This window comes from Mandrillus leucophaeus, unplaced genomic scaffold, assembly GCF_000951045.1.
Source record: "Mandrillus leucophaeus isolate KB7577 unplaced genomic scaffold, Mleu.le_1.0 Scaffold7, whole genome shotgun sequence".
Lineage (NCBI taxonomy): Eukaryota > Metazoa > Chordata > Mammalia > Primates > Cercopithecidae > Mandrillus > Mandrillus leucophaeus.
In genome coordinates, this window is record NW_012107585.1 from 6,499,840 (window position 1) to 6,516,231 (window position 16,392).

Consider the following 16,392-nt stretch of genomic DNA (forward strand, 5'->3'; position numbering starts at 1 on the left):
GGCCGGGTTAAGTTCATGACTGGCTGCAAAAGCTTATCCAGGGTTTGTGGAGCTTCTAAAATTTTCTAGATCCCTTTAAAGAAAAATGACATAAAACAGTGAATAAAAATTTCAGCTCAAAAGTGTTGTTGTCTGTGATCTATGTCATTTTCCTTGTCTCTGAACAAGTTGTTGTTTTTTTTTTTTTTGTGCTTACCTTAAAGTTCTTTATTTCTCTTTCACTTTTGAAGGATAATTTTGACAGGTACAGAATTCAAGGTGTGGGGGCTTTTTCTTTCAACACTAGGTATTTTACTCCACTCTCTTCTTTCTTATGTGGTTCCTGACAAGAAGTTCAATGTAATTCTTTTTTTTTTTTTTTTTTTTCCTGAGACAGGGTTTCACTCTGTTGCCCAAGCTGTGGTACAGTGCCATAATCTTGACTTACTGTAGCCTCAACCTCCCAGGCTCAAGCGATCCTCCTGCCTCAGCCTCCTGAGTAGCTGGAACCACAGGCACACACTGTCAAGCCTAATGTTTCATATTTTTTGTAGAGATGGGGTTTCTCTTTGTTGCCCAGGCTGGTCTCAAACTCCTGAGCTCAAGCAATCCTCCTGCCTTGACCTCCAAAGTGCTGGGATTATAAGTGTGAATCACCGCACCCTGCCCAATGTAATTCTTATACTAGTTCCTCTATGAGTAATATGTATATTTTCCTTTGGCTTCTTTCAAAGTTTTTTTTCTTTTTTTCTTTTTCTTCTTTTTTTTTTTTTTTTTTTTGAGATGGAGTCTCGCTCTGTTGCCCAGGCTGGAGTGCAGTGGCGTGATGTTGGCTCATTGCAACCTCCATGTCTTGGGTTTAAGCAATTCTTCTGCTTCAGCCTCCTGAGTAGCTGGGACTACAGGCACCCACCACCTTGCCCGGCTAATTTTTGTATTTCTGTTTCACCATGTTGGCTAGGCTGGTCTCGAACTCCTGACCTCAAGTAATCTGCCTACCTCAGCCTCCCAAAGTGCTGAGATTACAGGCCTGAGCCACTGTGCCCAGCTTCTTTCAAAGTTTTTATCTTTGATTCTACAAAATTTGAATATGATAAGATATTGACTTCTTTGTATTTATCCCGTTTGGTGTTCTGAGATTCCTGGATCTGTGGCCTGGTGTCTGTCAATAATGTTGGCGAGTTATCAGCCATTATTAGTTAAAATATGTCTTCTGCTCCTTTTTCTCCTTTTAGAATTCCCTTTACAAAGATGTTATACCTTTTGTAATTGTCCTGCCATTTTTTGATTTTGTTTTTCTGTTTTCCTCAGCCTTTTTTTCTCTTACTTTTCAGTTTGGGAAGTTCTATTGACATTTTCTCAAGTTCACTGATTCCTTCCTCAACCATGTGCAGTCCACTGATGGGCCCATCAAAGGACTTCTCCATTTCTTTTACGGCATTTTTTATTTCTAGCATTTCCTTTTGATTCTTAGAGTTCTCACTTCTCTATTTACATCCCATTGGTTCTTGCATCTCGTCCACTTTTTCCATTAGAGCCTTTAGCATATTAATCATAGTTATCAGTCTGATAATCATCAAATCTCTGTATATCACAGTCTGGCTCTGATGCATGCTCTGTCTTCAAACTGTGGTTTCTGCCCTTTAGTATGCTTTGAAAATTTTAGGATGAAGATGAGAAAGTTGTTATGTTTCAAAGAAAATAGGTACTGGCTGGGCGCAGTGGCTGACGCCTGTAATCCCAGCACTTTGGGAGGCCGAGGTAGGAGGATCACCTGAGGTCAGGAGTTCGAGACTAGCCTGGGTCAACATGGCGAAACCCCATCTCTACTAAAAATACAAAAATTAGCCAGGCAAGGTGGCATGTTCCTGTAATCCCAGCTACTCGGGAGGCTGAGGCAGGAGAATTGCTTGAACCCGGGAGGCAGAGGTTGTAGTGAGCCAAGATCATAGCACTACGCTCCAGCTGAGATCGCACCACTACACTCCAACAAAAACACACATACACACACACACACAAACCAAAGAGAATAGGTACCTTTCATGACATAAATATCACAGTACAAATGTCCATCATCACTGCTAAGTACAAATTTCGAGAACAAATAAACAGGTCATGAATGATGTATACAATCTGCATTGATATAGACGATGACGTATTTTGTCCATTGATTACATAACAGAGGGTGTAATGGGTTAGTTGCTGAAAGAATAGGTCATTCTGTATTGTTATAAACTTCAAAATTACAATGGCTTTCAGATTGAACAAATATACGTATATACACAAATTTTATATTTATTTATATATATACACACACACTGATACTACAGTTATATGTTTGTGTGTGTGTATATACATACTCAGAAATGCAGCAAAATTTAAAAAAAAACCCAGATTCACAGGTTTGAATGCCCAACTGGAGGAGAAAATTTAAAAAGAAGTAGGAAATATAGTGAGAAAATGTCCCCATCCTTTTAGAGGAGCAGCGCTTGAAAGGCAATGATGAAGAGTAGTTTAAAGTTCCCATTTGAGGAACACTTTCCCATTTGAGGAAAGTCCCCAGCAATGAAGCTGGGGACTTTCCCTCCAGCTACCACCTGATTCGCCACAGTAAACGAAGAATGAACGAGAACACACAGGTAAAGTCCTTAGATAAATGACTGTCCCACTGTCCATGCTATATAATTATCCAAGTAAAAATGGTATGACACAGCTAAAACAGTGCTGAGAACAAACCTGATTGCCCCAAATGCATACAGTAATGATGAAACAAAATTCAAATCAGTAATATAGGGTCTTATCTCAAGATCCTAGAAATTAAAGAGCAAAATAAACAAAAAAGCAAGCATAAGGATGGACATATTAAACAGAAGAATAGAAATCAATGAAATTCAAAACAGGAAAATAATAGGAAAAATCTGTGAAACAAAGAATTGCTGGCTGGGTGCGGTGGCTCACGCCTGTAATCCCAGGATATGGGAGACCGAGGCAGGCAGATCACCTGAGGTCAGGAATTTGAGACCAGCCTGGCCAACACAGTGAAACCCCTTCTCTACTAAAAATACAAAAAATTAGCTGGGCATGGTGGCATGCACCTGTAATCTGTGCTACTTGGGAGGCTGAGGCAGAACAATGGCTTGAACCCGGGAGGTGGAGGTTGCAGTGAGCCAAGATGGTGCCATTGCACTCCAGCCTGGGCAACAAGAGCCAAACTCCGCTTGGAAAAAAGAGTCTTCCCGTTATTTATCAGTTTGGGACAGGTGCCGAGGAGTGGCCAAGCACTGGAAGAATTTTACTGGTTGTCCCAAGTGGTGTCCCCAAACTCTCAAAATCTACAAGCTGTCCAAAAGCATTTGGGCTTTCTAAGTGGTTTTCATATAATGACTATGAGAAACCTGTGGTATTTATACACTAATACCTGTGTTGGGCTATGTGACCACTGACACTAGCATGTAATGTGGATAGTGTGTAGGAACTCTATAGGCTCAGATAATTCCAGACATATCAATACATACAGATGATGGAAATCTTTTGCACAGTGACTAGTGGTTCCACAGCTGAGTGATGATGGTGCATCAGTTGCTCAGAGCCTCGGCGCTGGGTCCACATGCTTGGGTTCCTCCCATAGTGGCTCTTTTACTTAGGAGCTCATAAACTTGATTACATTCATCTCTTTCTCTTTTTCTCCATCCAGTGGAAGGTGAGAGTAAGTTAACCATGCCATATCTCTGTGGTGACTTCTGAATGGTTCAATATGTATAATGTTATCAGTGCAAATGCTCATGAAACTTGATTATCAGTGAAATGTCTTGCTTTAGATTGCACAACTTAACAAGCTCAAAGATTCATGCAAGCCCAGGATTCCGAACTTCCAAGCCATTGTTCTTTCTGTGACATCTTCCTGCTTGGTCTACAAACAACCACTTTATCCAAATTCACACTCAATTTTGAAATAATTAGATAAAGTTGTCAAAAGTGCTGTGTCTGCCTGAGCACACACACTCAGTGGCCACTCCATATAAAAGGGCACCATTAGGAGGCCAGGCACGGTGGCTCACGCCTGTAATCCCAGCACTTTGGGAGGCCAAGGCAGGTGGATTACCTGAGGTCAGGAGTTCAAGATCAGCCTGGCTAACATGGGGAAACTCCGTCTCTACTAAAAATACAAAAAAAAAGAAAAAAAAAATTAGCTGGGTACAGTGGCAAGTGCCTGTAGTCCCAGCTACTTGGTAGGCTGAGGCGAGAGGATCACTTGAACCTCGGAGGCGGAGGTTGCAGTGAGCCAAGATCACGCCACTGCACTCCAGCCTGGGCAAAAGAGCGAGACCCTGTCTCAAAAACAAAACAAACAAACAAAACAAAAAAAGGGCACTACAGTCCTCCAGAGTGGTCCAGTTGCTTGAGTCATGGTCAGCAGATGAGATGAGCGAATGGGATGAATACCAGTGCCCTGGGTGGAGCCGCTTATCTACTAACAAGCCTGCTGTGCTAAAACCAGTGAAAAATATCATCTTGCCTTATTTATTCCTAACAAATGTAAGTGCCTCTAACCTTAGATTCTGTCTGAATAATGGAATCAACAGTCTCTTAGCTCTAGTCACACCATATATCAAAACAGTATTAACAGTTTTTCAAAGCTGCAGCTCTATATGCAAACTTGTACAGTTATCACCTTATTATTATTATTATTATTATTTTTGAGATGGAGTCTCATTCAGTCCCCCGGGCTGGAGTGCAGTGGTGTGATCTCAGCTCACTGCAAGCTCTGCCTCCCGGGTTCATGTCATGCTCCTGCCTCAGCCTCCTGAGTAGCTGGGACTACAGGCACCAGCCACTATGCCCGGCTAATTTTTTTGTATTTTTAGTAGAGATGGGGTTTCACCGTGTTAGCCAGGATGGTCTCGATCTCCTGACCTCGTGATCCGCCCGTCTCAGCCTCCTAAATCACCTTATTTTTAAATTTATCTTTATATATACATCTGTATGACTTACTTGTTTCTTGGTGTAAATAAATCTGTATATATATCTGTACGACTTACTTGTTTCTTGGTGTGAATAAATCTGTATATTCTTGGTTAATAGTGTCTCCCGATTCATTTCATGTCTCTATTCAAATATGGGCTACTCTTTGGATGAGAAAAAATGATTATACTTGATTATACTTACCTTTGGAAAGGTAAGTAGTTTGGGTGATCAACTGTAATTGATGCCTCTATGATTTTGCATAAACTCAATTATAAAATAAACTCAAATCATAAAATAAATCATACAAATAAAAGTGTACCTTGTTTTACACACTAACACATAGACAATACACATTCTTATTATTTCTTTCTTAAAAAGTTAATTTATGAATATAAACGACATATCCCAAATTTACTAAACTAAACAAACATTTCATCAAGAGGAAAGATATATTAAAAGCAAAGAGAGGTCAACTTCATTGTGTGAAAAGCCACAAAGACATCTGCATCTTTCTAGGTTTGCTCCAAATTTTTGAAATTAATGATTTTAGTAGATTCTTAATTAGGTAAAAAACTGCATTACAACAAACTTTGCCATATTTTCTCCAGGAGTATACTTAATTGGGGAGTTTGAGGGGTGCAGGATGTAACAGGAAATAACACATGCTCTTTAAACAAAAGAAAAGTTCAAAGGCAACCTGCTTGATACTAGAATCAAATATATAAATTGAGGAATAAACTAGAACCACAAAACACATTTATAAGTGCATACAAAAAATACAGGGGATGATTTTTAAATACATTTAAGAGGACAGCATTCAACAGGCCAGTGTGAACATATCTCTAATGCAGGAACTCGGGTTCCCCATAAGAAAGACTAAAATCCGGCCGGGCGCGGTGCAGAGTGAAACTCTGTTTCCACCGTGCCAGGCCAGAGGTTCCATTCTTTCCACCATCAGATATTTCCACCATTCCTGAGTGATCTAATATTTCTAGAACTAATAAGCAAACTGTTCAGAATTAGATAAAAGACAGCACACTCAGTTATAAAAGTCATATTTCTCTAAAAGTTATATTTCTAAAAGTCATATTTTCCTAAAAAGTTGTATTTCTACCATTCCTGAGTGATCTAATATTTCTAGAACCAATAAGCAAACTATTTGGAATTAGATAAAAGATAGCATTAGTTGATATTGTTATAAAAATCATATTTTTTTAGCAATGTAATTATCAAAGTTAATTTTTCCACTTATCTCTATATATTACTATGCATTTAGTTATCTCCCAATCTTTGTGAATTCACAGACGAATTTATCTATCATTTTGTATGTAAATATCTGGCTATTCACTGAGTCTTCAGGCGGAAAAAATCACTGTTTTCACCAGTGCATCTCCTGAGGAGGTGAACAGTTTGGGGGAATACATGTATTTTTCTTTTTTTGAGACAGGGTCTTGCTCTGTCACCCAGGCTTGAGGGCGGTTGTGTGAGCACGGCTCACTGCAGTCTTGACCTCTCAGACTCAGGTGATCCTCCCACCTTAGCCTCCCATGTAGCTGGGATGTAACAGGCAGGTACCAGGAGTGGTGGCTCATGCTTGTAATCCCAGCACTATGGGAGGCCAAGGCAGGTGGGTGGACTGCTTGAGCCCAGGGATTCAAAACCAGCTTGGGCAATAGGGTGAAATCTCATCTCTACAAAAAATACAAAAAGTAGCTGGGCATGGTAGTGCACACCTGTAGTCCTAGCTACTCAGGAGGCTGAAGTGGGAGGATTACTTGAGCCTGGGAGTTTGAGGCTGCAGTGAGCCATGGCTGCACTCCAGCATGGGCAACAGAATGTGATCCTGTCTCAAAAAGAAAAAGAAAAAAGAAAAAAAAAAAGAAAAAAAAAAAAGAGGGAGAACACAACTAAGCAAAAGGCCACCTAACAACCTCAACTAAATTGTAGGATGTTGCCAAGAGGAACCAGACTAACCGGATCCTATTATCAATATAATATTTTAGGGAAATTCTCCCTAAATTGAGAACCTCTTCTGTTTTTAGGTTTAATTTCATATATTTAACTCATTCATATGAACACCACTGCAAGAGGAGGTTTGTTTTTTTTTTAATTGAGATGGAGTTTTGCTCTTTTTATCCAGACTGGAGTGCAATGGCGTGATCTTGGCTCACTGCAACCTCCGCCTCCTGGGTTCAAGCGATTCTCCTTCCTCAGCCACCAGAGCAGCTGGGATTACAGGTGTGTGCCACCATGCCTGGCTAATTTTAAATTTTTAGTAGAAAAGGGGTTTCTCCATGTTGGTCAGACTGGTCTCGAACTCCTGACCTCAGGTGATTCGCCTGCGTTGGCCTCCCAAAGTGCTGGGATTACAGGTGTGAACCACCATACCCGGCCAAGAGGAGTTTTGAGACACAATTTACACTGAATTGTGATGATTACAAACTTCCAAAGATAACTAGTCATACATTGTGGCCCTAGGAGCTTTTTTTTTTTTTTTTTGAGATGGAGTCTCGCTCTGCCGCCCAGGCCGGAGTGCAGTGGCCGGATCTCAGCTCACTGCAAGCTCCGCCTCCCGGGTGCACGCCATTCTCCTGCCTCAGCCTCCCGAGTAGCTGGGACTATGGGTGCCCGCCACCTTGCCCGGCTAGTTTTTTTTGTATTTTTTTTTAGTAGAGACGGGGTTTCACCGTGTCAGCCAGGATGGTCTCGATCTCCTGACCTCGTGATCCACCCGTCTCGGCCTCCCAAAGTGCTGGGATTACAGGCTTGAGCCACCACGCCCGGCCACCTAGGAGCTTTTTAAAAATGTGATTTAGTGTATAACTTTAGAGAAAACACCAGATGGAAGACCTCCAAGAATTCTCTCCTCCAAAAAAATCAATGAGAAAACTGGCAAAAGTTATCACCATTAACATTTTTAGACCTCTAGAAATTAGCCAACAGCTTGCAGTAATCCAGAGGATGTTTATTAAAAACCTAGCAGAATCTCAATAAGAGCAGTGAGTTTTGTGGCAGTTTAATTTTCTCTAGTCCCATTTCCTGGTCTGCAGTTCCACGGTAACCCAGAAAATTAAAGCCCACATTTGCCATGACCAGCAACCTACCAGCCACTTCAGGGAGCAGAATAGGACTGGAGCTCCCTCAAAGCCTCATTCCCAGATAATTTTCACTATTTGAAGTCATATTTGAAGTCTCTATAAGACTCCACCTTGTTAGACTGTATTTGACCTGACTTGAAGTTTGTCCAAGGCAAAAAAGCCTTTTCTGTGGCACAATTGTCAAAAACAATGAGAGGCAATTGTTTAACTTTCTGGCTGCTTGAAGTGGTGGATTACAGCTGGGGCAAACAATAGGCTAACTAAAAAGCTTAAAAGTAAAGCTGGGAAGTGAGATGATTATATGGCTTGTGAAAAGTTCTGACATATTCCTGGGTATCTAGAAAATGTGCAGGGGTCCCATTCTCCGATAAGAGGAACTCACTGTGTCTAAACTGCTTTTACAAACACTATGGTTTGTGCCAAAGATATTTTTCTATCTGGGATACTGGAATTTAGGTATGGACTAGGAAGAGGACACGAAATAACCAGTCCCCACTAAAAACTGTGGGCACTTAGTCCCTAGTAAGCCTCCCTGGTGGACAATGTTTCATACATGTTGTCACAACTCGTTGGAGAAATTTCTATGCCTGTGCGATTTGTTTAGACAGGTTTCTTGGAAGTTTGTGCCTGGTTTCCTCTGGACTTTGCCCCATGCACCTCTTTTCTTGTTTATTTTGCTAGGTGTGCTTTCACTGTAAGAAATCACAGCTAGGTGTATGACTATATACTGAGTCCAGTGGTTTATCCTAGAGAATCACTGAACCTGCAGTGCTCTTGGGCCTCTCCAACACAGGCTGATTGATACACTAGAGATAAAAAGCAACCAAAAGATACCATCCATGAGGAAGTCCAGGCATTGGATTTATTAGACAAAGATTATATTAGCTGTTTTAAATGTATTCAAAGAATTAAATAAAACTATGTATAAAGCACTAAACGATAGTATGACAACTATGTTTCATCAAATAGAAAATAGTAATAAAGTTATAAATCACAAAAGAGAACTAAATAGAATTTCTGGAATTGAAAACTAAAACAATAACTACAAATTTACTGGAGGGGTTTGTATTTGTTTCCTACAGTTACCAAAACAAATCATCTCAGTGGCTTAAAACAGCATAAATCTATTTGCTTACATTGCTGGAGGATAAAAGCCCAAAGTTAAAGTGTCAGCTGGGCTGTACTCTGTTTGAAGGCTCTAGGGAATTATTCTTCTTTGCTTCTTTCTAGCTTCTGGTGGTTGCTGGAAATCCTTGGCTTCCCTTGGCTTGTAGCTGCACCACTCTAATCTCTGCCTGTGTCATCACATGGCCTTCTTTCCTCTGTGCCTGTGTTCAAATTTCCCTGCTCTTATAAGAGAAACAGTAACTGGATTAGGGCCCACCCTAACACAAGATGACCTCATCTTAATTGATTACATCTGCAACTACTGTATTTCCAAATAAAGCCACATTTACAGGGACTAAGTAAGAGAGCCTCAAACATATCATTTTGGAGAACATGATTCAACCCACAACAGGGCTGAACAGCAGATTTCAGCAGGCAAAAAAGTTCAGTGAATTTGTAGATTGGTCAATTGAGATTATCTAGCCTGATGAATAGTAAGTTAAAAAAAAAATAAAAGGAAAGAGCCTCAGAGAACTATGGAACCCTATCAAGCAATACCAACATATACATAAGGAGAGTCCCAGAAGGAGGTGAGTGAGAGAAAGGGGATGCAAGAATATGTGAAGTCATAATAGCCAAAATATTCTCTAATTTTATGAAAAACAATCAAAATATGCAAGAAGTTCAATAAACTCCAAGTAGCATAAACTCACATCTTTATTAATTAATCAAAAGGCAAAGAAGAATCATGAGAGCAGCAAGCAAGAAATAAATCATCATGCATAAAGGATCACTGGTAAGATTAACAGCTATAAACTTTCAGTTTAAGGTAAGTTCTAAGGATCTAATGTATAGCATGGTGACTGTAGTTTCTTGTACTGTATTGTATACTTGAAATTTGCTAAGACAGTAGATAATTCTCATTTCAAGAAAGTAGGTAATGTAACGAACGTCTTAATTGACTTGATTGTTGTAATCATTTCACAATACATATGTGTATCAAATCATCAAACTGTACATTTAAAATGTAAACAATGCTATTTGTTAGTTATACCACAATGAAGCTGAAAGGAACAATCTATAGAGGCCAGAAGGCAGTGGGATGACACGTTCAAAGTTCTGAAAGGAAAAATAAATGTCATCCAAGAATTTTATATCTAGCAGTGGTATCCATCAAAAAATAGAGACATTAAAGCATTCCCAGATAGACAACATTTGAGAGAATTCATTGCTGTCAGACTAGCCCCACCAGAAACACTAAACAGAGTCCTTCCAGCTGAAATGAAGACAAGAGAGTGATTCAAATTCACAAGAAGAAATAAAGAGCACAGGTAAAGTTATGTTAGTAAAAATGAGAAAGTATGTCTAAATAAATAAAATGTATGGGCTGCATGTGGTGGCTTATGCCTGTAATCTCAGCACTTTGGGAGGCCAAGGTGGGTGGATTGCTTGAGCTCAGGAGTTCGTGACCAGACTGGGCAACATGGTAAAACCGCAGCTCTACAAAAAATACAAAAATTATCCAGGTGTGGTGGTGTAAGCTTGTGGTCCTAGCTACTTGAGACGCTGACGTGGAAGGCTGGCTTGAGCCTGGGAGGCAGAGGTTGCAGTGAACCGAGATCACACCACTGCACTCCATCCTGGGCAACATAGTGAGACTCTGTCTCAATAAATAAATAAATAAATAAATAAATAAATAAATGTAATGTATGTAGTAAATATGTATAAATAATGTATTTTTCCTGTATCTGTTTTGAAGGACAACTATGTAAAGCAAATATAAATCTATGTTTTTGAGCATACAATGAATAAAAATGTATTTTATATGACAATAACAACATACAGAAAGGGGCATGGAACATGTACAGGAGAAAAATGTTTGTATGCTATTGAAATTAATTAATCATACTTAAATGTTATAAGTTAAGATGTTAATTGTAGTCTCCAGGGCAACTACTAAAACAAAAACATTCCAAAAATATATATGACAAAAGAAATGGCATAGGGATTAAATCAGCACAACAGGAAATACCCAACACAAAATAACATGGTAATGGAGGAGTATCAAAAGCAGAAGACATCCCACATATACAAAAATAGCAAAATAGAATATTTCAATCCTGTTAGTACTTTACTAAATCCTAATTAATAATTAAATCAAATGGACTTTGATTATACACTTCAGTTAAGTGGCAGAGAGTGACAGAACAGATAAAAAATGTGATCTACCTATATGCTGTCTACAAGAGTCAAACTTTAAATTCAAGACACAAAGATGATCAAAGTAACAGAACAGGAAGAAATGCAACAAGCAAGTATTAACCAAAAGAGGGCCAGAATGTCCTTCTTAATATTAGATCAAAAGGACAAAATTATTCCTAGAGACAAAGAAGAACATTTTATAAGGATCAAAGGGTCCATCCTTCAAGGGTATAATAATTACAAAATTATTATAAAACTATAAAGGTATAAATTATAAAACTGCATCTTGCACTTACCAACAGAGCTTCAAAATACGTGAAGGAAAACTGACAGAATTGAAAGTTGAAATAGACACTTTAACAATAATATTTGGAGACTTCAATACCCAACTTTAAATAGTGGATAAACAATGAGGCAGAAAAGTTCAACAAGGAAGTAGAAGACTTGAACAATACTATCTGAGAAACCTAATGGGCATCTATAGATGCTCCATCCGGCAACATTCTTCTCAAACACACATCAAACAGTCCCCAAAATAGACCATATGATAGGCAAGAAAACAAATCTCAATAAATGTAAGGCGATTAAAATAATGCAAGTTATGCTCTTGGGCCACAATGATTTTATTAAATTGGTTTTATTAAATCAATAATAGGCAGAAATTTAAGAAATTCACAAATATAGGTTAATCAAACAACACCACTTCTACATAGCTTATGGGTCAAAAGCACCATAATAGGAATTAATAAAATACTTTAGATGGATGGATACAATAACACAAAATATCAAAACTTAAGGGATACAAGAAAAGCTGTGCATTGAGGGAAATTTATATCCTATATTAAATGCATTTAATATAGGAAATGCCTATATTAGAAAACATGAAATAATTCAAATCTACAATTTAATCTTCCACCTAAGAAACTGAAAAGAGAAGCACAAGCCAAACCAAAGCAAGCAGAATGAAGGAATAGAGATTATAATGAAAATAAATAAAATGGAGAAAATAAATGTAATGGAGAAAATCAATGATCAAAATTTCTTTGAAAACATCAAAAAAAATTGACAAACTTTTAGCTAGACTGACCTAGAAAAAAAGAAGACTCAATACCAACCCTGCGAAAACATGAAAAGATTGTAATACCATGAACAACTGTATGCCAACAAACTATATAATCTAGATGAAATGAAGAAATATCTAGAAAGCAAAAAACCCAACAAAACTGAAAAAGAAAAAGAAAATCTGAATATACCTATAGTAAGGTATAGATTGAGTTATTAATTTTTTTTAAAAAAAGGTCAAAATCCCCATAAAGCAAAGCTCAGGGCATGATTGATTCACCGGTGAATTCTACCAAAAGTTTATAACAGAATTAAGTCTTTCACAAACTTCTAAAACATGTAAGAGGAGGGGTCATTTCCCAACAACCCATTCTATAATCTTAGTACCTTGATATCAAAACCAAAGACATTGCAAGAAAAGAAAACAACAGACCAATGTCTTTAATGACTACAGATGCAAAAAATCCTCAACAAAACACTTGCAAACTGAATGCAACAACAACAACAAAAAGGATGATACAAGGATCAGGCAGAGTGGCTCATGCCTGTAATTCCAGCACTTCCGGAGGCCAAGGCAGGCAAATCACTTGAGTCCAGGAGTTCAAGACCAGCCCAGGTAACGTGGTGGAACCTCATCTCTACAAAAAATACAAAAAAATATAGCTGGGCATGGTGGTATACTACTGTAGTCCCAGCTACTTGGGAGACTGAGGTGGGAAGATCACCTGAGTCTGGGGATGTCAACGCTGCAGTGAGCTATGGCGAGCCACTGCACTCCAGCCTGGGCAACAGAGTGAGACCCTGTCTCAAAAAAAAAAAAAAAAAAAAGAGAGAAAAAGAAAAAAAGAGAAAATGATACATGATGACCAAATGGGATTAATTTTAGGAATGCAAGGTTGATTCCCAAAGTTTGTATCAATCAATGTTAATATGCCATATTAATAAAACAAGGTTAAAAATGCATAATCATCTCTTGTGTGCCTGCGTCTTGATTGTGGAGCAGCCTCCCCAGGTCTCTTCTGCAAATGGGCTCTGTGGCCCAGCTGCCCTGACCCCACCACCTGTGATCGTGTGCCAAGGCCTGGGAGAGGTCGCTGCCCAGGTCACCTGGGTTCCGCTTCCAGCAACAGCTCCTGTGGCAGTACCGAGTGCCTTGGGGAAGCCATGCCCCAGCCCCTGGGTTTCCCCAAGGCTGACCCAGGTCACTGGTGGGCCAGTTTATTTTTTGGAAAGTCCACCTTCCTATTCATGGCCATGGTGTTGGAGTCGGTAGAGCACCCGGAACCCCCCAGGCCTCCAGCAGCATGACCACCTGGGGCCTGGCTCGGGACACCCCGAGGAAGCAGCCCAGTGGCTAGTCCAGCACAGCCCCGTCCTAGACCCCCGTCCTGACCTGAGCAGCCACCACCAGCCCCAGGCCTGTGGAGACGCTAGGCCACCAGAGTCCCTCCCTGACTCCCTCCCCACTCCTCACCCTGTAGGACTAGGCAGCTGCAGCAAGCTGACTTTCATTCACATCAACACAGCAGACACCAAAAAGGAGTGAGAAAGCCCCGCTCCCTACCGCCCCAGTACTTGTGACCTCTCCTGATACCTGCAACTGTGCACCTGGCACCAAGCAGAAAATAAACTCCAAGTAACCAGAAAAACAAACAAAAAAAGCAGAATCATCTCAATAGACTAAAAAATGATTTGGCAAAATGCAATGCCCTATCATAATAAAAATAGTTATCTAGGAATAGAAGCTGGCTTCCTCAACCTTATAAAGGGCATCTATGAAAAACCCACCACTACTTTATACTTAATGGTAAAAGACTGAAAAATTTCCCCCGATATCCACTCTGCCCCTTCTCCCACTTTTTTTTTTTCTCTGAGACGGAGTTTTGCTCTTGTTGCCCAGGCTGGAGTGCAATGGCACAATCTTGGCTCTCAGCAACCTCTGCCTCCCGGGTTCAAGTAATTCTCTTGCCTCAGCCTCCTGAGTAGCTGGGATTATAGGCATGTGCCACCATGCCCAGCTAATTTTGTATTTTTAAGAGATGGGATTTCTCCATGTTGGTCAGACTGGTCTCGGACTCCCAACCTCAGGTGATCTGCCTGCCTCGGCCTCCCAAAGTGCTGGGATTATAGGCGTAAGCCACAACGCCAGGCCAACTCTCATCACTTTTGACCCAACACAGTAATGGAAATTCCAGCTACAACTACTAGGCAAGAAAAAGAAATAAAAAGCATACAAATGGGCAGGGAAGAAATAAAACTACCCCAATTTGCAAATGACATGCCACTGTATAGAAAATCATCAGAAATAAATGAAAAACTATTTGGACTAATAAGCAAGTTCAGCAATATTACAGGATACAAAATCAACAGGTAATAATTTTTCTCACCATAAAAATGGTAAGTAATTGAGGTTGTGGATAGATCAATTAACTTGATTTAATTATTCCACATTATATTAGTAAATCACAATATCACTTGGCACCTCATAAATATATACAATTACAAACTGTCAACTTACAATGAAATAAAAAAAATTTCTTGGGCAATAATTACTGTGTCAAAGGATATGGTGCATTTTAAGGATCTTGATAACTTGCCAACTTGCTTTCCAGAAAGTTTATATGAGTTTATTCTTCCACTTGTCCATAAGAGAAGATTTCAAGGTTCTTTGAGCATAATCCTATATTGAGAAATAATAATAATAAACCTTTGACGAGGCTTGAAGCCTTGATAAACAAATCAATTGTATTTCTATGAACTTGCAATAAACAATCTGAACTTGAAATTAAGAAAACAATTCTTTTTGCAATAGCATCAGAAATAAACACTTAGAGGCCAGGCACAGTGGTTCATGCCTGTAATCCCAGCACTTTGGGAGGTTGAGGTGGGTGGATAATTTGAGGTCAGGAGTTTGAGACCAGCCTGGCCAACATGGTGAAACCCTGTCTTTACTAAAAATACAAACATTAGCCAGGAGTGGTGGTGCACGCCTGCAGTCCCAGCTACTTGGGAGGCTGAAGCAGGAGAATCGCTTGAACTCAGGAGGCAGAAGTTGCAGTGAGCTGAGATCGTGCCACGGCACTCCAGCCTGGGCAACAGAGCAAGACTCCATCTCAAATAAATAAACAAACAAATAAATACATAGAAATGAATTTATCAAAAGAAGTACAAATCTTGTACACTGAGAACTACAAAACATCATTTAAATAAATTTTAAAAGATCTAAAAAATGGAAAGACATATGTTCATAGACCAGAGTGCTTATACTTAAGATGTTATATTCCCCTAATTCATTGACAGATTCAGCAAATTCCTATAAGGATTCCAGCTCCCTTGAAACTGACAAGGTGATCCCAAAACTCATAAAGGAATAGAACCCAATGTAGAGAAAATAATCTTAAAAAAGAACAAGGATTCAGACTTCCCAACTTAAAAACTTAATATAAAGGTAGTATAATCTATCTGTGCAGTACCAGTGAAAGGATGGATGTATACATCAGTGAAATAGAATTATGAGTCTGGAAGTAAACCCTCACATTTACTGTCAATTTTTAAAAAAAAGGGTGGCAAGGCCAAAGACAGAATAATCTTTTCAACAAATGGTGTCAGGACAATGAGCATCCAGAAGCAAAGAACAAAGTTGGACCCCTAACTCACACCATACACAAAAGTTAATTTAAGAGGCCAGGCATGGTTGCTCATGCCTGTAATCCCAGCACTTTGGGAGGCGGAGGCGGGTAGACCACTTGAGGTCAGGAGTTGGAGATTAACCTGACCAACATGGTGAAACTCCGTCTCTACTAAAAATACAAAAATTAGCCACGCATGGTGGCACATGCCTGTAATCCCAGCTACTCGGGAGGCTGAGGCAGGAGAATCACTTGAACCCGGGAGATGGAGGTTGCGGTGAGCCAAGATCATGCCATTGCGCTCCAGCCTGGGAGACATGGGGAAACTCTGTCTCAGAAAAAAAAAAAAA